Source organism: Myotis yumanensis, unplaced genomic scaffold, assembly GCF_028538775.1.
Source record: "Myotis yumanensis isolate MYYU_CA2020_CCGP unplaced genomic scaffold, mMyoYum1.0.hap1 SCAF_17, whole genome shotgun sequence".
Classification (NCBI taxonomy): Eukaryota; Metazoa; Chordata; class Mammalia; order Chiroptera; family Vespertilionidae; genus Myotis; species Myotis yumanensis.
In genome coordinates this window covers 4,389,752-4,414,812 of record NW_027223768.1, presented here as the reverse complement: position 1 = coordinate 4,414,812, position 25,061 = coordinate 4,389,752, and the positions used below count along the sequence as shown (strand labels likewise).

General features: G+C 47.6%; 1 protein-coding gene across 6 annotated transcripts in view; it reads right to left on the bottom strand.

Annotated features, from left to right (window-relative positions):
• Nucleotides 1-6,164, bottom strand: part of NTNG1 (netrin G1) — a 226,871-nt gene extending 220,707 nt beyond the window's left edge. For 5 of the 6 annotated variants that reach the window (XM_070396685.1, XM_070396686.1, XM_070396682.1 and 2 more), the window contains exon 1: nt 5,433-6,164. The gene's annotated coding sequence lies outside the window, so the exon portion shown is untranslated. Of the gene's footprint in view, nt 1-2,661; nt 2,675-5,432 lie in introns of those variants that run through there. The other variant, XM_070396684.1, reaches the window with a different exon arrangement.
• Nucleotides 6,165-25,061: the final 18,897 nt, after the last annotated feature.

Below are 25,061 nucleotides of genomic sequence, written 5' to 3'. Positions count from 1 at the left end.
AAAATAAAAAAAGGGGGGGGGGGGACATATGTAATACTTTCAACAATAAAGATTTTAAAAAAACGATGACCCCCAAGTACATATTTGAATTCTCCCTGAGTCTACTGCACTTTTTTTTTTTTAAACCAATGGAAGTTACCCCCCGAAACCACTTCTTCTGGATTACTGTCTTTATCCACATGTGGCCCTCCTGCCACCACAAAATAAAGGGTGACTGTACACAGCAGTGATGGCGAACCTATGACACGCGTGTCAGAGGTGACACGCGAACTCATTTTTTTGGTTGATTTTTCTTTGTTAAATGGCACTTAAATATATAAAATAAATATCAGAAATATAAGTCTTTGTTTTACTATGGTTGCAAATATCAAAAAATTTCTATGTGTGACATGGCACCAGAGTTAAGTTAGGGTTTTTCAAAATGCTGACACGCCGAGCTCCAAAGGTTCGCCATCACTGGTATCCAGGCACATGGGAAATGTGGACACGAAGGAAATGTATGTGAACCTATTTCTATTTCCTGACCCGATAGCCATCCACTGTGACAGACTCTCATTAAACTCTACGGGAATGATAATGATGGTCATTACACAGAATTATGGACTAGTCCATTGATCGGATTTAGAGAACTGACAAGGGAAAATGCAGAGGAGTGCAAGATATTTGAATACGAGGCCCTTGCTGGCCTGTGCGACAGCCGTCCCTGACAAGAGGCAGCCAATTATAGCTTCCATTTCTGGCACATAACCAGTTGTGATTAATAGTTTTCCATTCCATTACAGACGTACTATTAATGTATTAAAAATGTCAGGCCTTGGCAAGCACTAATACAGCATGGCCCGGGCGGGCTGCGGATTTACATTTAATGAGCTCCCATTGACATGGAGAGGGATACCAGACACGGCAGGGTATAGGTCAGGAGAGGAGGGTCGCCAGAATTCTTTGATTCCATCCTCATTTTCTAGATGCGAACATGCCTCACCCAGCACGCATCCTTCATATTAGGGTTCCCTTAGTTCAGTGGTTCTCAACCTTCTGGCCCTTTAAATACAGTTCCTCATGTTGTGACCCAACCATAAAATTATTTGCGTTGCTACTTCATAACTGTAATGTTGCTACTGTTATGAATCGTCATGTAAATATCTGATATGCAGGATGGTCTTAGGCGACCCCTGTGAAAGGGTCGTTCGACCGCCAAAGGGGTCGCGACCCACAGGTTGAGAACCGCTGCCTTAGTTGCTGGTGCAACATACACAGGTGCAAAAATCCTCTTGCTATAAGATTAATAGGAAATCAAAGCTATGAACTTCCGTGGCACACAGAAACCTCCGTCAACGTCAGGAATTCTGCATTAGTTGTGGAGTTTTCAAAGAAAATAAAACCATGTGAAAACATCGCTTTTAACGTCTATTATTACCTGATGGCACCGGTCCCCATCTGGCTATGCTTGCAAGCAGGTTAAAATCACCAATAGCTTCTTAAAACCTAGGTTGTGGCGGTAAATGGCTAGGCAACCCAATTAGGAGAAGGGCAGTCAATGACATCTTTGGGGATTTAATGATCTGAAAGAACCCCTTCTGGCCCAGGACAGAACTGCTTGCTACCTGATGTGGGCTTTGAATTGTCCCAGGTGTGCACATCACCTCCCTCCCGGCAGCTCCAGAAGTGCCCTGGGCAGCCCCTATTCTAGCTCTTGACTTTGCAAACCTTGGGAACTCACCACGAATCCGATAAAGCCAGCATCTCTCTATCTGGGCACCGAGAAGTCCTCTCGGATAAAAATGCCCATTAACATGCTGGGAGCTCTCCCTGGCTCTCTGACTGGTGTATAAATTTGCAGCGCCCACATAAAAATGTAAAATTGTGTTATGCCCTCAAGTTGATGGGTGCTATTGATCTGGACTAAAACAGCCTATCACATGGCCTCGCACACATGGAACATGATCTTTCTCCAGGATTCTGTAGCTAATCCCCCTCCTCCTTGGATCAACTCTGCCCCCCGTAGTCCTCCCTTGCAGCAGACAAGGAGCCTTCCCCAAAGGCGACATGCAGGTAACGAAGACCAAAATGATGAGCAGTTACAGTCCAAAAACCAATCGCCACTTTCATCAACGGAGAGGAAAATACTGCGAGTGAATCCACAGACTCTAGCTGGCTTTCCCCACTCGTTCCGTTATATAATCTCCCCCAGAGGTGGGGGTGTTGGTAGTAGGCTATTTATGCCATAAATACTCAGCTCTTGGGGCACCTGAAATAGACAGCGATTGACTCATTCCTCATAGATGTGAAGGGTTTTATAAATACACTTGCTTTTGAATGGGAAGGAACAAAAAGACGATCATCATAGTCCATTGACTGAAGCATATAAATAATTCTATCACCTGTCAAAATTAGCAGCTTCCAACATTGCCCTGATGAGCTTGACTAGATTAGGCGGTTAAGTATAATGAATGTTCTTCGCATTTATTTAGTGGCTGCGGAGTGAGCCTTTTCTTGTCCTCCCCAGAAATGTTTGCTTCTCTCCTTTTGTTAACTGTCTCTCAAAATATAAGGGATTTAACATGTTCTGCAACGTGATTGGCATTTTTTTCTACTCAGACTTGATTGGCTCTTAGGAGCAATTGCCTATCATGAGATTCTTAACAAAAGCAAACAGCACACCTTTGTATGGGAAAGAGCTCGGCTTGCCCGAGAGAAGGCTGCTGAGAGAATTCGTCAGCATCTACTTGGCAGGATGCAGGAAGGTGGGATCTTTCACACCATCATTTCAGAAGCGGTGAAGCCTAAAGAAACCCGTTGCTCCATGATCGCAGGACAGCAAGCCTTGCCTTCTCCTGCAGGGAAGTCCGGAGAGCCAAGGGTTAAAGAGCACAGAGGAGGAAATCTACACCCACCTGAAGTTTGGGAACAAAACTCTGGGGTCTGAAGATTAAATTACTTTTAAAGTATGCTAAAGCTCTTACTGAACTACAATACAACGCAGTTCACACACACACACACACACACACACACACACACACTCATCTTTCTGTGAACATACAATTGACTTTTTGAGTTGAATGCAATTTTATTTCTTCCTGAGCGACTTGGGGCTTTTGCAACTAAAACTCTCTCACGAAATCTTCCAACACTTAGACAACATAGCAACTAAATAGGTAACCGCTTAATTTTTGAAGTATGTTACTTGATTATTTTCCCCTGGACAATAATAGAAGCAAAGACAGGTATTTGCTCCAGTTACAAATATACCAGAGGACACTGCAAAAGACATTATTTGCCTCTTCTTATAAAATAAATAAAGGTCGTCTGCATCACTTCCACGCACATGCCCAGGGAAAGCGGGCAAAACAAACATCTCAATCGAAAGACAGTTTTCTGTGCCAATAAAGCCTTTTCCTACAAAATTTTAAGATCATCCCATATAATTTCCACTAAAGGAAATATTACCAAATTAACAGACAAGCATATGGAATTCCGAATGCCCTCATGTTGGTCTTTCACTTCATGACACCCAGAAAGGGACAGAAATGCACCCGGTGCACGGGAGCTGGGACAGCATGACATGAAACGCCTGATGAGTTATGTTCTTTGTACTGTGATCCACATGCACGGATTCAAATTTTCTCCTCATGCAACACGGAAAGTGCGTACCTCCCCCCAAAGTCGTGGGCAGCTATGGAGCTGCTTTTTTTTTTGTTCTTTCTTTTTGCCAAAGACAAGGGGGTGGGGGACTATTAGGCAAAGTGACACCGTTCAAATACTTGCTGAAACCAGGGCTTGCTAATTCCCGGGGTTAGACATGCTTTCCCAGGGCTAGACAAATCCCCCCGAGCCTTGCCCCTCCTCCGACAAAGAGAATGTCGGGAAAACTTTTTCTAATCAGCCTCACTGGTAAGTATATTTGAATCAAAGGTTTTGGTTGTCAGATATTTCTGGTGTTCCCCACCACCACCATTTCTGAAAGATAAGAAAACTCAGTCTTTTCAGTCATAAACCAGGGCCTTATTTCTAGAGCAAAGCTACTGCCAGATACACCATATGTTGAGTGAAATGTTGAATCCTACTCAGAATTTTCCATTCCGAAGATCGACAGAGTGTGGTAGCCAGTGGGTCCAGTACCCGTGCCTGAGCCAGGAGAAGACCGGGGAAGGGGACCCGGAACAAAAGCCTTTCTCTCTGGAAATCTATACGATGGGGAACGCACCCTCCGGCTTTTCCAAATGAAGCTGCTTTAAAATCCCCCGCTGGGAGTTGTTCTCCCTTGCCCTGTAAAATGACAACCTCCTAAGTGGATTTCTGGAAAAAGAAAGAAAAGAAAAAAGAAAAAAAAAAGTCCCCAGGTGAGGCTAGTAAGATAAACAGCAGAGGGCGCAGTTTCTTTTTTTATCCAAGTTTGCCTGTGTATGCATCACTTAATTGGTTATTTTGGGCCCAATAATAGTCAGTATTATTCGTATTATATATAGATATCCACAGATCCATACGAGAGAGCAACTCATTGTCCCTAGCCGGATCCATCCACCGATAATGCAATGCCAGTAAAGAAGCCGAGAAACCATTCCAAACTGCATCCCTACACCAAGTGCTCCCCTCTGCATCGCCCCCGCCCCCCCTGCACAACCTGGGGTAGCCAGGCTTTCATCTCGCACCAATAAAAGGGATTAAATGCAGGGAACTTCAAATGCAATCAGTGGGATCCCTGGCTGCAAAGGGCCCGCAAGAGGGCAACCCCGCCCCCCGTCCCCCCCCCCCCCCCCCCAGCAAAGACAATTGGTAAAAGAAAAAAAGGGGACCCTTCAGTGCGTGGTGTGTGCTCAGGTGTGTGGAGGGAGAGCGCGCTGTGTGCCCGTCCGTCTGTCTGTCCAGCGAGGCACAACCCAGCATCCGGCTCTGGATACAACACCCCGGCATCCCCTGCTGGGGCGCACTGGGGCGCACACCCCGAGCCCCAGCAGAGCGTGGGGTGGGAGTGCACGGGGTGTGCGCGCACAGGGGCTCCCGCCGCCTCCTCCCCTCGCTCCGCAAACTTCCTCGCCCACCCGGAACCTCGCCTCCCGCCAGCGGCTGGCCCTGGGGGCGGGAGGGAGGGGCAGCCCGGGGGGCAGAGGGGCTGAAGGAGGGGGACGCGGCGGCACTCACCATGTGGCCCAGTGGCCCGGGCGCCCGCGGGAGCCGAGCTGACGGCACCCGGTGCACCCCCGGCGGCGGCTGCAGTGGCGGAGCCCCCGGGGGGCGCTCGGAGGGCGGAGAAGGTTCCCGCCGAGCCTCCCGAGGGCTCGGGGCGCAGCGGGAGGGACGGGGTGTGGACCCAGCACCTCCGCAGCCGCCACCGCAGCCCCGGGGTCCCCATGGCGCCCAGCCCGCCGCGGGAGGGGACTCGGAGCGCCCCCAGCCTGCGCCCGCCCGCCCGCCACTCCCTGCCGCTCGGTTACCTTCGCCTCCGGGCCCCTGGGGGAGCCTCCGGCGTCGCCCCCTCTCGGAGCCCCGGCCCAGAGCGGGGAATTCCTTCCCGCGGACGTCCTCTTCCCAAATGCAAACGATCAGGGACTTGGGCAGGTAGACGAGCAGGGAGCGGTGGGTGGAGAGGAAGCGAGGACGGAGAGGCGCCTCTCCCTCCAAAACCGGCGAAATTAACCAGGACTCGCAGCCTCCGGGAGGTCGCCCGCGTCCCGCCCGCCGGCTCCGCGCTGCGCCGCCTCGCGCCACTGGCTCTGCCACTTCTTGCCTTAAACTTTTACGGAGGGATTTTTTTTCCCTATTTATAATTTTTTTTTTCCCCTCGCCCTTTAAAAAAATGTTGAGCTGCAGGACGATTTCCTGATTCCCCGGGGCTCAGCACCAGCAGCCGGGTGGTTCTACCCCGCGGGGCTCAGCTTTCATTTTATTTCCGAGGAGGACGTGGAGCTTCGTCCGAAGGGACCTAGATCGGGACCATGATTAGCGTTGGCGCCAAGATCCTCCGGTGCCGACGCCGCCCGGCCTCCCTGCGCGCATTCCTCCACTCAAGTCAGAAATGTCACTGCACATCGCGGTGATGGCTGCGAGACACGACGCACCCCAAGTCCCTTTGATGAAACAGACATGGCCCGGCCCGCGACGCGGCTGGATTGCGGTGCCCGGCTCCCCGCCCTGCCCGCTGCGCCCGCCCGGCTGGACCCCGCTCCCAGCGGCCAGCAGCTCCGGGCAAACTTCGGGGCGCGTGCAAACGCGGGAGTGCGCGCGGGGGGAGCCGCAGGGGGGGACCGCCGGGGAGGCAGCCGGGAGCCCGGGGAAGCCACAGCCCTCCGAGGGGTGGCCTGCACGCTTCACTTAGAAGCGGATCTTCGTCTGCAACTGGCAGCAAGTGGAAGGATTGCAAACCTTATACTCCCCGAGACCCGCGCGCTCCGAGCGGTCCTAACTCCCTCGCGCTCGCTCGCTGCGGCGGTGGCTGCTGCTGCCGCGGCCGCCACTCCAGAACCTCAGGCTGCGGAGGCTGGGGACCACCTGCCCGCCCTTCCCCCGCCCTGCGACTGTCCGCCAGAGCCTGGCTTCCTGGGACTCCTCCTGTGCCTGTCACTTACGCCCTTGCCCATCCCATGGCTCACTCGTGGTTGCCCCTCCAAGCCTTGCCTGAGAGCATCCCTAGCCCCTAGCAGGGATGGCAACTGTGTTTCAACCAACAATTCCCCTGCCCAGCCAGCGCCCCTACAGCGCACGCCTAGAACCTCCTCACTTAGAAATTCATGCTCCTTGGAGAAAGTTGAAGTTTGAGAGAGAGAGGGGGAGGGGTGCATTTCAGGCCTCGCTGCCTTTCCCAAGACAGGACAAATGCCCCCAAGACTTTATTCACGCCAGCTGGGGGAGGGGGCGGGGGAGGAGTGAGGGCTTGGACCTACCTGGGATCACTCTTAGCCAAACACTAAGCCAGCAACAACATCAAGACTTAGAGAGGAAGATATTGTGATTAGAAATAAGACGATTGCCTAGGCTAGGGGAACGCGTGGGTCTCAGACCTCCATAGGCATCGGAGCTTATACTATTTCTACTCCAAGGACAGTGAGCAGGAAGGGAAATTGGGCAGATGAGAGGGAGAACACCAAGGCACGCATGCGTGGACGCATGCATGTGTCCCTGTGGGCCGGGATCTGGGGGAATACATTGTGGAGGGAGCTGTTCTGCATGTCAGTGGTGCATAGACCTGGGGGCAGCTCCCTGTCCAGGGTCCAGTGGGGATACCCAAGGCGCAACAGGGGGTAAGCAATGGGCAGCCAAACGTGAACACCTGGTCACTAATTTGGGGCCCGCATGAAGGAACCCAGCTAAGAGCAGAGGCAGCTTTTTTGCTTCGATGACTGGGGGGTGAGGGGGGGGGGCGTGATAACAGAAGGTGCCTGGGGAGAAGGTGCCTGGGGGAGAAGGTCTGAGCCTATAGCCAGACCCTCCTTGGCCCTGAGCAGCCAGGGAGGAGGCAGGGATTCTGGGCACCTGGGCCTGAGAGGTCCACATCTGAGAAGCCCAGTGAGTCCTCCCTCGCTGACTCCCCAGGACAGGAAGCTGGAATTCCCCTGCTTCTCCCCCCACCCCGCACCCCACCCTCCACCTCTGTGCTTAAGGACCCACAGCACACAGTTCCTTGCAGGGCTGAAACTAGAAGGCATCCTTTGCCTTGGCCATTCCTGGCTCCTCACCTGGTCACCACCCAGCCTCCTCTAGGGTTGAAATACACTGATTAGATGGAGGTGTCACTCAGCCCTAACCCTCCCTTACAGCTCCTCTTCCCCAGCCAGTCTGTTCTGGGGAACCAATGGGATTTGAGAAGCAACGCCCACTTCCCATTGGCCCCTGGCCTGAAGCAAAGCGCACTCTCACACGGCAGCCACCCAGCCCTCAGCCTGACCCCTCCCTCCTGCCCTTGTCCCTCAAGGCAAGAAAACCCCTTCTGAATTTTCATTCTCAGCTTTATCTAATCTTTTTAGGTCTTTCTCCAGGAAAAAGCAAAGAAATGGATTCCAGGTCTGGAGACTCCCTTCTGGGATATACCAAGGTCGTGGTGATACTGGTTCCTACCTGGAGAGATGTCCCCTTTCTTCCGCCAGAATCTTGGCCTGCCCCTCCTCCTCCTCCTGCACTAAACAGGCCTCATTCCAGGGCCCTCCACTGGGGTCAGGGGGCAGACATGGGCCCCCAGGAGCCTGACCTGTGAATGGGGTCCCTCTCCAGTTAGGTAATTTATCACATCTGCTCTGCTATTTTCAGACTCAGCAAATCACCAACTAAACGTGTGGATCTCAACTCTGGGCAGGAGATCAGAATCCCCAGAAGAGAATTCTCAACATTGACCTCCCTTCCCCTCTGAACCTGAGCCCTCCACCAGGGAGGATGCGCGGGAAGGACTCTGGGTGGATCCAACATTCTTCCTTAAACCGAGGCCCTGTGGACTCGCATTCACATATCAAACCGGCTGTCTGCAGTTGACTTTGGCACATTCGTTTCTATCATCCACACCCATCAGGAATTTACTGTAGATATTTTCTGGGCATCAGGGAAAACAAGGTAGGACAGACTCACTTTTCCTATCATCCTTTGCTTTGTCCATCTCTATGTACTAGACTTTCTTTGGAAAGAATGATTTGTCTGGTTTTACTTAACCTTTCCACTCTACTCTCCCCCTCCCCCTTCAGAGGAGAACTGCTTGACCTTTGGCTGCTGAGCTTTAGCTGGCTGGTGTCCATGTGTTCCTCATTCTTCTTCAACTTACATGCTCATTTATTTGTAATCCTGTTAGGTCTCTAACTGTTGTTCATTTTTCTGAGTTATTAGCTGCTTAAAAACCTTCTTTGTGGAGATTTGGCAGGGTCCTGGAAATACTTGTAACGTCAATCTGCCAAACTGGTAGTGGCGGCATATTTGCAATATATCTGGTCCAAAAAGATGTGAGCCTTCTTGTGAAGACTGTAAGGGACTTGATGTAAAGTAAGCAGGAGATCAATGTTCATTGCAGGTGGGAGTAATTTTTGTCCATTCCCAGGATTCGGGTCTGGCCTCCTTGGTAACAGGAACCAACTCCCATGACATTAAATGAAGACCCAGATTCGGAAATACCCAACCCAGGGACAAGTTCTCTTTGGCCAATTATATACAGTGTGATAGATGCTTCTTATGCCTGCTGCCTGTGCCCAGTAGAAACATCCTTGCAGGCAGTTGTTAAAACTTTTAGCTTGTTCTTGTCTCCATTCTGTGCTTGGGGACATGTTTTATCACAGCGCCACTAGCGGCATAGTTTTGACAGGCTTTTGAAGTCCTTCCCTAACAGGATTTCTTCATGCTTCAATATTTTGACACTTAAACCTCTTACAAGCCCTAAGCATCTGGTCTGGGCTCGATCCCTGGGCTACCAAGTAGTCTTACCTTGACATTTTAAATTTATGCAAGTATCAACCATGCCCAAGCGAGGTATAGCCACAGCCTCATTTAGTTCTTCCGTGGGCCACTAGCGGATCAAAGGACATATTGTTGAATAGAAGAACATCCACATATTGACTGTTACTGATTCTAGAACATGAAGAACAGCAGATGGTCTAAGCCACTGATAGCTGATGACTGATGAAGGCAACGTGACTATTAGCAGCCATATATGCACTGTGTAAAACAGTCTGAAAATAATAAAATTGACTGCTTGGTTACGATAATATATTTAAAAAGCGGAAATGTGGGTTTGCGTTTTCTTTTAGGAGAACGCATGCTAACCTCAAAGATAACCTTGTTTAGTCCAATAGTTCATGTCTCTTTGCTATTCCAACGTTACGACCCTAGAAGTGTTTGTGAGAGGATATGTTTTTTTTAATTTTTTGTTTATCCTATCTCAGCCAGAAGAAGTTACTTTTTAATTTTTATGCTTCCAGAACATGTGATGCTTTTATTTTATTTTTAGATATCTTTATCCAACCAGTGAAATTGGTCAAAATGATGACACCCTGGGCTTTTTCTTTTTAACCTATTTTAGTTTTTTTTTAGACTCAAAACCACAACATGAATTCAGCAAGCTTCTACAAACTTACATTTTGTTGTGCTTACTCTGTCTAAGATCATTAACATTCTCCTTGGGAACATAAAAAAGAGATCTACAACCTAACGAGTATGCGGCTGAAAACTTCAGTCTTTGCAAATCAACAGCTGTGTAGATCTCCTCACATGTAATTTTCATATTTTCAGTTCCTCTCCACCAACAAAATCAGCAGCCTTTTCAGACTGAGACGGGAAAAATATGAGGGAAGATTGAGTAATACCCCTTGCCTGACTTTTAAATCTTTCCATCAATTCCATCCAGTGGTTCTTCAACTCAAGTCAGGATGGACCCCACGTAATCTGCCGGGATCTGTCCGAGGTGCTGGAGGCCATGCAAGCACTGGAGTCAGAATGAGCACCAGCAGGCTGGGAGAAGAGAGTGGCAATGACCGTCCTGTGCATTTTTAACGTTGTAGTCGAGACTGCTATAGGCAAATGCAGCCGCAATGGCCAAGCTGGAGACTCCTCTTGTACCCAAGATGAGGCGAAAAGGCACAAGCTCAGAGGACGGCTCAGGGCTGCAAAGATCTCCATCGGCCATTGATCCAAACGACAGTCGAGGGCAGCCCCTGCCACAGGTCCTCGCACTGTGTGATAAATGTGGCCAGGATGCAACAATGCAGAGCTGAAACTCGGTGAACCACCTCAATGACAACATCTGTGATGAAAGATATTCCAATAACAGAAACGTGGCAGATAGAGAAGAAATATCTAAGGTCACCACGGTGCCACTGGTGTGACGTGTACTCTACACAGGCGTTTCTCTCTGCTTTTCTGGACGTCCTGCTTCTGGGGTTAGGTTGAAGCCTGCTGTTCTGACATCATTACCGTTTTCCTGATACCTGTGTAAAGTGAGACTTAGGAAACTGCCTCTCTCCTCAGCCACTTCCCTGAAACTCTATCTGCCCCACGGGTCTGAAGGCTGAGTTTGCCATAAAGGAACAGAGCTAGACAGTCAGTGCCCATGTGCCACAGTGTATATAGTATCAAGATGCTGCAGCTGTCCTCATATTAAGAAGTAATGGAGAGAGAGGGGAGCTGAGTGCTCCTTGCTCAGTGAAGGGTGGAGAGGCAGAGGCCCAGACTTCAGCCATGAAAACATCTAAGACCGTGAGAAGTTTAGCCCCTTCGAACGATGTTCTTTAGAAAATCCAGTGAGGGAGTAGAGTTCCAATAGCCCTGGGCTCCCAGCTAAGACGCCTCCTTGCTGTGTGAATGTGTGTCGGTTACTGTGCTTCTCTGGGCCTCAGCTACCTCATCTGTAAAATGAGGACGGCCTTAGGGTTTGATGTCAGCTGGCATTATCATTGTACTAACAGCATCGATTTTTGTATGTAGATTTCATTTCTATGCTTTGCTGGGAAGTGTACTTAAAACTCCTTTGCCCGTTTTAAACTTTGTGCTACCCCCATATTTCAGAAAAGATTTCAGAGCACTTACAGGAGACCATAATATTAACCAATGTCACCCCAATAAATTTAATTTAAAAAAACAGAACATAAAATATGACACCCCCCCCCCACCCCCCCACCCCCCCACCCCCTGAAAGCAGCAGAAACAAAGTACAACAAGAAATAAGGCTTAAAACACTTTTCATAATGTCCATGCACACTTTCCCCCTAAGCGGCCTAGCAGACAATAAAAGAGAACAAATCTCACCATTTAATTACAGCATCTCCGAGATGCTGTATAAGCCAGGTATATAGAAAATGTATAACTGCTCTTTGTAATAAGACCAGCCACGCATTTTTCCTGGGAGTCCTCACCAAAGAATACGATGTGATGAAATAACTTTTTTTTACAGCCTTCTTGCCAAAGATATGAATAAACAGGGAAAAAATGTTTCAGAGGAAAGGCAGTTGAATTGGAGACTTCAGCTGATTATCCTGGGCACCTCTGGGAAAGGCATGGATACACATGAAATAATATTTGTTTTAAGAAAGAAGAATCTCATTTTCTCACTTCGGATGTCACATAACTGCATATTTACAAACTCTCCAAATTACATCTCTGTCCCTTGTTCCAGAGTCAGGCACGAAATCGAAGCCAGGGAATCTGGGAAGACGGTCCTAGTTTTGTCGCACATCTTTGTAAGAATTCTAAAGAATAAGAGACTGGCCCTGGCTGGTGTTGCTCAGGGGTTAGAGCACCAGCCCCTGCACCCAATGGTTGTGGGCTCGATTCCCGGTCAAGGGCACTTACCTGGGTTGCAAGTTGTTGTTGTTTTCAAACATATTTTTATTGTTTTCAGAGAGGAAGGGAGAGGGAGAGAGATAGAAACATCAATAATGAGAGACAATCATTGACTGGCTGCATCCTGCATGTCCCTCACTGGGATCTAGCCCACAACTGGGGCATGTCCCCTGACTGGGAATCAAGCCCTGACCTCCTGGTTCATAGGTTCGATCCCTGGCCCTGGTGTGGCACATGCGGGAGGCAACCAAATGATGTGTCTCTCATATGTACATTGATGTTTCGCTCCCTCTCCTTTCCCCCACCCCTTCCACTCTCTGAAAATCAGTGGAAAAAATAAATACCCTCCCATGAGGATTAACAACAATAGCAAAGAGAATAAGCGACTGGAACATTCTGCCTGGTGCTGGGGAGCCTCAGAGCCAGGACATCACCACCAAGGTCACTCTGGGAGGCTTCACTGTCCCCTGGTCCCGCTTTACCAAACCTGTTCAACGTGAGGCTGTGTGAAATAGTAAGTTCCCTCCTTGGATGGGCCTGAGAGGCACAACTCGTGAACACTTCAGGGTAATCAGAAAACAATACAGGTCAAGCTCTGCAAGGCAGCCCGCTGATAAAAATCACAATGGAAGATCCGCCCACCTGCTGGCAGTGCTCTTTACCATTGTTTGGGGATAGCAAAAAAAAAAATGTTTCCAATGGAATTAGAGTATGCATTTGATGGGATGCCCATGACACAGTTATCATGATTTGTGTTTGCCTGACTCTCATCTCTCTTTTTTAAAAAAATATTTTTATTGATTTCAAAGAGGAAGGGAGAGTGAGAGAGAGAGAAACATCAATGATGAGAGAGAACCATTAACCAGCTGCCTCCTGCACGGCCGCTACTGGGGATGGAGCCCGAAATCTGGGCATGTGCCCTTGACTGGAATCAAACCCAGGATCCTTCAGTCGGCAGGCAAACGCTCTATCCACTGAGCCAAACCGGCTAGGGCTCTCATCTCTTAATTATGGCTTGTGTTAGATTTCTGTGAAAATCTCTACTCCCTGACCGTAATGAGCTTTGTGTGCATCAGGTCTTCGGGGACCACCTGGAATACCTAAGGTAATAGTGAAAAAACACATGGGAAATTCTCATGGCCCTGATTTCAAGTGGGGGTACAAAGACTCATAATGAATAGGACACAGCTCTGTGCGCCCCAGGAGGGAGCCTTATTCAGATGGCCCTCTGGCCGATGGGCACCAGCGTGTGTTATGTGGAACAGGGTATGGCGTGGAGCTCCTCAGCCTTTGACAGCTAACCAGGACTTATGACTTGCGGTGTTATTGCAAGCCAGTAAAGGGCAGCCACCGCCCGGGGCTTGGCAACACGGAACAATAAAGCCTAATTGTTATTTCGGGTTGTGACTAAAAATGATTGTCTTTGCTAGATGTAAAGGTATTGGCTGCAAATTAATGATATTTTGCTCATAGTTCCGACTGGCTACCTTTAAATAATAGAATCTCAACACAAACCCAGAATTTATAATTAACGTGACCATTTGTCATGTCAGAATCATCTGATTCTGATGGAACTTAGAGAGAAGCAGACATCAAAGTTTCTTCTGCAGCTGTTCTGAGAACACCTAAATGAAATATTTTCTCACCCTCTGGTCTGCCAGCCAGAAATAGATGACTGAATAGCACAAACATCCAAAGACCTCACTGATCTGCAATTGAAAGGAAAGGAGTAATCACATTCAGTGGAACACCCATGGATAGAGTTCTAAATTCAATGCACTCATTTTTAAAATATAGTTTTCTTGATTTCAGAGAGAGGAAGGGAGAGGAAGAGAGAGACAGAAACATCAAATGACGAGAGAGAACCATTGATCAGCTGCGATCAAGCCCTCAAGCCCGGGCATGTGCCCTGACCAGGAATTGAAACGTGATCTCCTGGTTCATAGGTCAATGCTCAACCACGGAGTCACGTCAGCTGGGCTAAATTCAATATCTTCTTTTTCAGAACTCACTTGAACTCCCAATGTTTTGCCATTGGCGGGGGTGGGGTGGGGGTGGGGGGGCGGGATCCTTGCAACAAATCCTACACCTGGCCAGAGCTTTCTGACTAAGTTAATTTGTCAGCACGATATGTTGGAAGGTGGGGGGAGGGGGTATCCTAAGTGATTGAAATGAGTCAGGAGAAGGAAAGGAGGAGGTGACAGCCCCATACGCGGAGCCTCATCTCACTCTAATGTTCTATCACTGGTTACGAGCTTAATGGAAGGATTCTGAATGGCTTTAAGCCTTCCAGGATGGCCATTAGTAGTATGTCCAGATTTGGGGCTTTTGTAGAGAGGACATCATAGCCCTTGGGTGCAAAGTGCTTGGATGTGACTCTGACTCTTGTATGACCTTGACAAGTGACTTCGTCCTCTCTGGGCCTCAGTTTTTCTAGTGGGTAAAATGGGATAATACACAACTCATACAGTCCCTGAAAGGATTAAGTTAAATGGTCTCTGCTGGTAATAATGTGTTTGTTTGTTTTAACATAAATATATCAGGCAAATCAATTAGAGGATAGATTATATGATGTGTGTTGCTTTGGATTGTTTGAAAACATTTGAAACATGTAATATTTACACTTATAATGGAACATTTATATAGTATAATAAGACTATATAAACCTTCAATATGACTAATGCAAAATAAGTATTGCATGTACTTATCAATTATATCAAGATAAAAATTTGTCATGAGTACTTGTTTTCTTCTTAGAAAGCATCACGACATACATATATATTTTTTAATGACAATCTGATTTATTGGGGAATCTTTACAACTCAGTGGGTGGATCAGGTTCCAAGGCAAAGGGCACAGCTCACTTGCAGGGTCCACGAGAAGCGCCGTCTGTCTGCTCTGGGCCTGCCTGGCCTTGGCCCATCTCTCTTTCCGTGGGCGCGTCTGGGGCTGTCCCCTCACATTTGTAAAGTGCACACAACCTGAACTAGTTCTGACAGAGCAGTTTCACCTGCCCTGAAGCTCCGCCCCATCACAGCAGGCCGGGCCTCTGTGGGAGCTGCCCCTCAGTTCACCTGCCTCTGGTCCCAGCAATGACCTGTGAGAACCTCTCCCAGCCCCACGTCAATGCTGTAAAACTTCCAGGAAACCTTCAAGGGAAGGAGCCTTCCTACTCCCCCCTTTTCTCCTTCCTCCTGGAAGGTAGACGTGAAGGTCAGAGCTGGAATAACCACCTGGAACCCTGACACAGGAGCCAGGTGTGGAGGATGGGAGCGAAAGATAGAGGACACTGGCCTCCTGACATAACAGGCCACCCTGTGAGCCCGCCCTGCTGCGCTTAGAGCAGTGGTTCTCAACCTTGGCTGCACATTAGAATCACCTGGGGATCTTATCAAAATCCTGATTTCTGGGCCTCATCCTCCAGAAATTCTGTTTCTTTGTTATGGGGTGGGGCCACAACATTAGTACCAAAGAAACAGAATTTCCGGATGATGAGGCCCAGAAATCAGGATTTTGAAAAGATTCCCAGGTGATTTTAATGTGCAGCCAAGGTTGAGAACCACTGGCTAGAGCAGCCGTGGGCAAACTATGGCCCGAGGGCCGTATCCGGCCCGTTTGAAATGAATAAAACTAAAAAAAAAAAAAAAGACCATACTCTTTTATGTAATGATGTTTACTTTGAATTTATATTAGTTCACACAAACACTCCATCCATGCTTTTGTTCCGGCCCTCCGGTCCAGTTTAAGAACCCATTGTGGCCCTCGAGTCAAAAAGTTTGCCCACCCCTGGTAGAGGGTGAGGTTCTTTGGGGTCTTCTTACGAAATCCCAAACATCCCTTAATAAACAGCTTCTATTCATGGCCCAGCAGAACCAGCCCCACACTCCTGAACTACCCTAATTGTAGTTCAGTTCTTGTAGTAAAATGATATATAATAACTCAGAGGAAAGGTGGGGGAGGTTAGGTGGGTGGGAGGTAATCAACCAAAGACCTTGTATGCATATATGCATAACCCATGCACACAGACAATAGGGTGGTGAAGGCCGGGGGTGGGGGCGGGCTGGGGCTGGAGGGGGTCATTGGGGGGAAATAGGAGGACATATGCAATACTTTCAACAATAAAGCTTAAAAAAATAAACATAACAACTTGTCGAAAATTTTGAGATTGTTCCTATTGTTTCAATCTTCTAACTTGGAAGCATTTAATCAGTTCTTTTTCTTTCCAAATGCTTTTAAAAATCCCGAGTTTCTCACTGATTTAACGTTACTTATTTAGTGTCACAGGGGAAAGAATGAAGGGGAAAACCAATGTTATACCTTTTCATAGCAAACATATTCTAGACTCTCTGACCAGTGCCTTTTTTGTTTTTTGTGTGTTTTTTAAAAATATTTTTATTGATTTCAGAGAGGAAGGGAGAGGGAGAGAGAGATAGAAACATCATTGATGAGAGAGAATCATGGATAGGCTGCCTCCTGCACGCCCCACACTGGGGATCGAGCCTGCAACCCAGGCATGTGCCCTGACCAAGAATCAAACCCTGACCTCCTGGGTCAATGCTCAACCACTGAGCCACGCCGGCTGGGCTGACCAGTGGGGTTTCCAAAACCGACCAGAAAACATGTTTTCCTATGAAACGTAATTAGCAAAGGCTCCTTACCTGCTGGCTTGCCGTGTTGTCCTTCCTTCCTGGCGAGCGGGGAGCCCACGGGACGGGTTATGGGATACAGTCTGAGCAGCTCGTCTTCAAAGACAGCGTCCAGCCTCGCTGGTTTACGATCTGACTCCTATAACCCAACTGCTCCTACCGGAGGCCTCATCCGAGCAGGTGTAGCCAATGTGTGTTGGAGTGAAGCATTCTGGGAGGGCGTGAGTGCGTGGAACCAGCTGCAGCTGGAACCCTGGCTTTGACACTGGCTGCCCCCTCTCCTCGGGTCATTTCCTTGACTTCCGAGGCCAGGTGTGCGGGGGGGGGGGGGGGGGGGGGGGGGGTAGGAACACCTCCTTCTCCTTCCCAGTCTCGTTGGAAGCAGCACTTATTCCTGTAGGTCAGTGGTTCTCAACCTGTGGGTTGTGATCCTTTGGGGGTAGAACGACCCTTTCACAGGGGTCACCTAAGACCACCGGAAAACACATATATAATTACATATTGTTTTTGTGATTAATCACTATGCTTTAATTATGTTCAATTTGTAACAATGAAATCGGGGGTCACCACAACATGAGGAACTGTATTAAAGGGTCGCGGCATTAGGAAGGTTGAGAACCGCTGCTGTAGGTGCTGCCCGGATACGGGTTAACCCCTCCCCTGCCACAGCGCTCTGATGCACTGCCCATCGCCAGCAGGAAGGCTCTGACCCTGTTTCTGACCCTGTGCCAGGGTGTTGACCTATTTCTGGCGCCCAGAGACAGGACTGGCCTCGCCCAGGAGCGCCGCCGCCGGCAGAGTTCTGGCAGGGCTGTGCCGAACATCCGCTAGAATGCCCTTCGAGGGGCCAATTCCCTTTCACGTGGAATGGATGCTTCTGCCTTAGACCCGACCGGAAGCCCCTTCAGAGCGAGCATGGAATGCTGCCTTTGGCTGGGAGTTATGCTTCTGCCCTTTGCTTTTAGTGTATCCACGGGAGGAGGCCACCCTTGCCTCCCCTTGTACTAGGGCCCAGCCTGTGCTTGAGGGAAACGCACTAGAAGTGCACGTTGCTGTGTTTGTGGTCTGGCAACGCCGCAGGCGGCCGGGCACGAATGGCCTTTGAGAGAGAGACAGCGCTGGTCTCCATCGCTCAGGAAGCAGGAGCAGGCCCCTGGGGGCGGGCGTTCAGGTGAGGTGACCGGGTGTGCGTGTGTGTGTGTGTGTGTGTGTGTGTGTGTGTGTGTGATAGCTTCCTGGCAGTTGCTCTGTGAACCTGTAACACAGCCCTTCGCACTGTAGCTCCGTTAACAGGGCTATTTCCAACATATCTTGCTGACTCTCTTTATGGACTGCACTCAGTGTTCAGGATGAGACCTTAGCGAGATGATTGCAGAGCTATCATTGCGGGGGCTGTGCTTTCTTCTGGGGGTCGGGGGGGGGGGGTGTGAGTGAGGGTGGAGGACTCTACACCAGGGCAGGTCCCAGTCAGGAGGGGACCTGTGTGCATCCTGTTAGTTCAGATAAGGGCGTGGAGACCCGATTTCACTCTCCCTGACATCCCCTGTCAAAACCACCACAGCAACCAGCCGGCCCCCCACACACAGCCGTCCGCGGAGGAAAATCCCTTCTATACAACCAGCTGTCCCTTTACCCTTTCCCTTTAAAACCATGATCCAATCACTGCAACCCGAACTTGAAAATTATCCTGTTACAAGTGTGACCGACACGCAGGCATATGACTTGTTCCATGGATCCCCATTCTAACTCATTCGTCACGCTGCTTTCAAATTTACCAAGAATTTCTTTATAACAACCACAACAATAGGTAACATGTAATGAAGCCTGACTCCAGGCCGAGCATGATCCTAAGCATTTTATTTAGTTTTTACATGTACTTTTATCCATTTCAGAGAGGCAGGGAGAGGGAGAGAGAGAAACATCAATGATGAGAGTCACTGAGCAGCTGCCTCCTGCACTCCCTCTACTGGGGATCAAGCCCACAAGACGGGCCTGTGCCCTGACCGGGAATCAAACTGTGACCTCCAGGTTCCTAGGTCAAAGCTCAACCACTGAGCCACATCGGCCAGGCACGCAGCGGATTCCAAAAAGGGAAAAATTCACCTTGAGGTAAACGACCATGATAATTTCTACAAGAAACATCATATTCACACAGCTTCTGGTCAAGATGGCCGAGTAGGTAAATGCTGTGCTCCCCTCCTCTCCAAAAATATCAAAATCCTATGTCTCATACTTACACTTTTTAAAAATATATATATTATTTTATTTCAGAGAGGAAGGGAGAGAGAGAGAGAGACAGAAACATCAATGATGAGAGAGGATCACCGATCAACTGCCTCATGCAAACCCCCTACTAGGGATCGAGCCCAGAGCCTGGGCATGTGCCCTGACCAGGAATTGAACCCTGACCTCCTGGTTCATAGGTTGATGTTCAACCACTGAGCACACTGACCAGGCCTACTTATTATTTTAACATTAGTAGGATAGCAGTTTCAGTTTTGGTAACAAAGCGTGATTGTGAAGGGTTTTATTTTTGCTCCCTATTTCATACTTTGAAAACCAGTATATAACATGTATATGAAATATTTTATATTTATACATCCTATATAATAAAAGGCTAATATGCAAATTGTCCCATCAGGTGGGACTTTGACCAGGAATTCGACCGCTCGCTATGACAGGCGCTGACCACCAGGGGGTGGCACGGAACAAAGGAAGGCCCCGGCCGGTGGCCGGCAGCCAAGGGAAAGAAAGCCCCGATCAGCCCTTATTGCTGGCTAGGCCTAGGGACCTACCAGTGCACTAATTTTGTGCACTGGGCCATATACATACATATATATATATATATATATATATATATATATTTCCTAGTTAAGCATTCAATGCCTGTTTCTCAGCCTTGGCAAATTCTCCTGTAACTTTACAACACAACAGGCCCTGCTGTGAGTTGATGGACATTTGGCTTCTGCCTGTTCAATCCTGTGGTAAGAGACCCACCCTCCTGACCTGCTCGTGCAGTGATTTCTGTTGATGTCTGACTAGGAGTGAAACAGCACACGTGTAGTCCTGCACCCACTGCACGCACAGTCAACTTTGACCCCACTCGGGACACAGTCTCCAGAAATGCATACAAATAACAGGCCTGAGATGTCTTGCAATTGTCTCAGGGGTGGGGAACCTCCGGCCCACGGGCCAGCTAAGGCCCTCAAAATCATTGGGTCTGGCCCTGCCAAGGCGTTAGGGGTGAGTTCATTAAATGTTTGACCCAATAGAGGAGGCTGGTTTTTAAGTTGCTGATTCTGTATGGCCTGGGAATGATGTGATAAATATCCAAATGGCCCTTGGCAGTGAGAGGTTCCCCACCCTGGGCCTACTTCCTTCTTCTATGAGTAGGAACTGCCCCCTACAGTGTGGTGCTCAGTCTCTGTTTAACTTTTTATTTTCTAAAAGCTTACTCAGATTCTGCATGTTTCAAAAGACCAGATCGCAAGTGATTAATATTTGAGCAACTGCAAAAAATTAAGCTGAAATTCCAGTCAGCACCCCTGACTCATTTTCATCTGCTGCCTTTGTTGTTTCACACTTTGGGGACTATTTTTTTGGGGGGAGGGTCTCTTTGATTTGGGCGAATTATTAAAAAGTGTTTTTATTGCCGACAATGATCTTTCAATAATAGGTCAGCAAATGAAGGGATTTAAATATATGTTTTATTGAGGGCTTCAAACTATCTTGGCAAAAACAGAATTGTTGATTAGTTGTGAACTAATGCAGCTGAGGTGGGTAGCTAAGCATTGTTTGTGTATTTGATATTCTCAACAGAGACTGTAACCAGGGACCCTGTTATCCATTTTTTCGTTCCATCCCTGACCCACTGTTTTGGAACATGGTGGCCGCCATACCATTCTGATGTACTTTCCCTTCAAGTGAATATTGTAAATGGATCATAATACAAAAAAGAAGGATGTTACATGATTTTAGAAATAGAGTTGATACATACAAACACACGTAATATATGTAATAAAAGGAATATTTATACATTTTCCTCACAACTTCATAATGAGCTTCATACTCTTAAAATTATAAAAATGCTAAGTAGCCATGATGGCTCAGGCCCCAACCAAACACAACCAACATGGGCTTCTGTTTAATGCTGTGCCAACAACTCAAGCTTTGTTGTGGGGAGAGGGGACGCTGGCAGGGGGCAGCTACAGAGCGCTGACTGCAACTAGAGCGGACCAACTCTACCATGCTGCCCACTGGCTCCCACAGGCCCTGGTCTCAGAGTGCGATCTGGAGTCATCAACAGCCTGGGAAATCCGCCACACCCGAATGTACGGCTTTAAGATGCCATCTTTGCACTTACCTTCCCATTTCCACGTCCCCATAATCTATACTCTGCGCCATCTTATCTGTAGCTTCTTAAACAGTTTTTACTTTTTCTCTTTGGGCTTCGCACAGATGTGTTCCTCTCTTATCTTCTACCATGTCTTCTCCTAATTCCAGAAATGTCCTTCAGGCTCCCTTCCTCTGGAAAGCGTTCCTGACCCACCAAGCTTGGTCAGGTGTCCCTACTATGTGCCACCCTGGCTCCCTGTGATTCCTGACTTCATGGAAGTTAGCTGCCTCTTTATTTTCCTGTTCCTTACTCTCCACCTGCCCCAGAAGGACATGATGTCGTGTGATGGCGGTAGGTACATGGTAGAACTCCCCACTTTCACGTTTTGGAAGGTTAAATCAATAAGCCACATAAAAATGTTTCAGTAAATGCTTGTTATTATTCTAGTTGGAGTTAGAGGAACAGTTCAGGTGAGTGAGGGGAAAGAAAATGCCACGTGCAACTGGCAACTTCTAAGTGGGAAGTGCATGACTGGGACAGTATCTATCATGGTTATTCTCTCCATCCAAAATGCAAGGGATGTAGACAATTTAATTTTTTAAAACGAATTTTATATCCTAATGTCATTAGTAAAGATATTAGGAGCATAAAAACATTTCCATTTTCTAATCTACCATGGAAATGAAAACCATAAATAATACTGCGGGAGCATCATAATCCAGCCAGAATTAGTGTTCATTTATTTTTCAATTATTATTTAGTTAGACTTAATGATTGATTCCACTCTCAAGTATTGATATAACACTGAGCGATTCTATGTTTAATAAACTCATCAATTCTATGATTTATAGAGAAGCCTATTATTGTTTTTGCAAATAAAAGAAGAGTTATGTGGGAACAGCTCAAAGGAGTGAAAGAAATCAACATCTAAATATTTTACCTCGGGAGTCACATAGCCCACCTACATCTACTTTCCAAGAGAAAAAGAAAACTTCACCGGAATCCAAGGGAAATAAGCAACTCACAGCATTTGGGTAAGAGATCAATAAAGGAACCCAGGAGCCAGGGTAGTATAATGAGGTGCATACGTTCGTGATGAGACTCGGGAGCCTCTTACACCGTTTCCTTTCTCCATTAAAGATATTTGCTTTTCGCTGTTATTTTTTCTTAGTCACTCAGCTCTGCTTTACACCCTCTACTTCCTATCCTCTGTCAAACATTTCCAGAAAGTTTCTGACTGAGCAGTCCTCAGGGTGAAGGAGGGCTTTGTAATGTGTCAAACTGGTAAAGCTGAACTACATTTCCCAGAATTCCCTTTCCTATGTGTTTCCTGCCACAAGGAGCCCAAGAGAGAGTCTTTTGCAAGAGCTGGAGGATGTAAATGAAAGGGCAGCCATTCTGTAGTTCAACACTCACCCTGTGGGCTCAATGCAGCAGCTGGGCCTGCAACGGCCCCAACGTTCCCGGGTCTTCCTCCGGCTTCTCTGACTCCTGGGGCAAGTGTGTGAGTCAAATTTCACAAGGAAGCATTCTGGTTCTGGCTTCTGCAGGCCACCCACACTGCCAGTTGGACGCCACGAGAACCGGACATGAAACTCATCCTCGTGAATTCAGCTGATGCTTATGGCTCCAGCTTATTCTTGTTCCTCCCCACTCTGACTCCCCATCATCCCTTCCTGACTCTACTTGGCCCGTGGACTTAAGGTTCCACCCCAAATGTGAAGAATAAAGCCTCACAGAGATTGCTTAAGCACACCAGCCCCCACAATCAAATGAGATCAATTCCCTGTAGCAAATCTATTTCTCTCTCTTTTTCTGATATGATTAAATTTGCAGACATGAAAGGCATGTATCCCATGATAAAGGCAACATTGCTAATCTATGGCATGCATAGACAACATAGGCAACACAGTGACTCAATTAATGACCTTTAGTTCCCTGTAATCAAGTGCCTTTAGAAGGCAAGGTTCTGAGTGACCAAGTATTTGCAGGCTTATGATTTTATAGTAAAAATACAGATTATAATGGGGCTGGTTGGTGCTGGAGAACTTGAGGCCATGAGCCCCCGGTGCTTTCAATTCCCATCTCCAGGACTGCATAAAGGACGTGAAAGCTTATAAGACGACCCTGAGGAAAACTCTTATTTCCTATGACAGTGGGACCAAGATTTCTGAAAACCAAACCCAAAGCCTAATCCTGTATGTGGCTGGACTATACGGCAAATTGAATTCCCAACCTTGAAAAGCCTCTTAAAGTTATGACAGTGATTGGTGACCCAAGATCTTCAAATCTTTGGAGCCTTGTTGGCCCGTGGAAGCAGCCTGTTCTCTGCCTGGCCAGGTTAGTCTTCCTTTTCCTGAAGACCCTGTCGTGACCTCCCCTGACAGTGTTGCCTTGCAAGGCACTGCTGATCATCCTCTGGACCTACTCTTGTCACTGTTCCCGATCGATAGCCAGACGTAAGTGTCAATGGGTCCCAGGGGTTAAGGTAAAATCATGACCTGTGATAAGGTGCAATACTCACCAAGAGAATTGCATGATCCGCTAATTGAGTTTGATAGAAACCTGGAGGACACGAGTAGGAGCAGATCTGACAGGTGTGGGATCAAGGTTCAAGGAATCTAAAGTTGTATCGAGCCTAGAATATTGCTATAGGCACACTAAGGAGAGATTCTAATTTTAAGAGGAGGAGCTAGAAATGGCCCTGACTTTTTTTTTTTTTTTTTTTTTGGTAGGTTGATTGCAGTCTTGAGTCTTTATCAAAGAAGTGAAAATGTCACACTTTCTTGGAATACTGTAGAGGAAGGCATCCAAAGGGTTTTGAGTGTTTGGAATATTCAAATGTGTGTGTGTGTTTTTTTATTGAAGACCTGCTCTCCCACATCAGGGAGGTTCAGAGGATATCCTTTTCATGATGGTATGAGAAAGAAATTTGTGGGGGCAATCCCGAGCCTCCTAGAAGAGCTTTGTGGTAGAGCTTTTAAAACTATTTGATTCCGCAGCAAACCAACACATCCCGGGCACCTGGAATGCAGCCATAGACCAGGAAGGGCCACGATAGGAGCTCTAGGCCAATTGAGTACATATTGGGGTTTGCCTATGGGAGGCAATTTATGGAAGGAACCAAAAAAAAAAACACAAACAAACAGAAAAGTGAGCATAGGATAGAAGGGGTAAACCAGAATGGAATTTTTGAAGGAATGTTTCTCTCTCTCTCTGTTTGTAGTATCCTTCAACTTTGGAGAAGTGGTTTAAGAGGCAATTTTTTCAAGACCTAGTTAAGACCAAATTTTAAATCTGTAAACAATAATAAGGAAGTGACCTACTTTGTGATATCACGTGATCACCATGATGAGGCAGACATTTATCTGTGATTATGGGAAATAAATGAGGCCACCTATCATTATCTCAGCTTCACACTCACCTCCCAAATAGCCTAATTTTATCTCCGCATTCTGGAAAACAACTTCTTCTTGTCATGTAACACTTGAAAGTTCAAATTTCCAGACACCTTCTTTTACGGGTTTCTAGAACTTTCTGTCCTCAACCCGGGAGCAGCTGTATTCCATGTTCTGCATCTCTATACCGAAGGACCACGAAATAAGATACTCAGCCCCTTCTTCCTCACTGTCTTCTTGAATCAACCAGACTGTCGAAGCTCAATGGCATCTGGAAGATTCTATCATGTAGGTATTCACTGTTAGAGAATGCCAGAATGACCTCCGTCCTGGGGGAAGCCCACTAGGCTGTGTTTCCACCAAGGCACCTGGAATTATTTCTCCAGCCTCCTCACCATATTCCTCTGAATTATAATATCCCCAGGTATTTTCCTTCCCGCT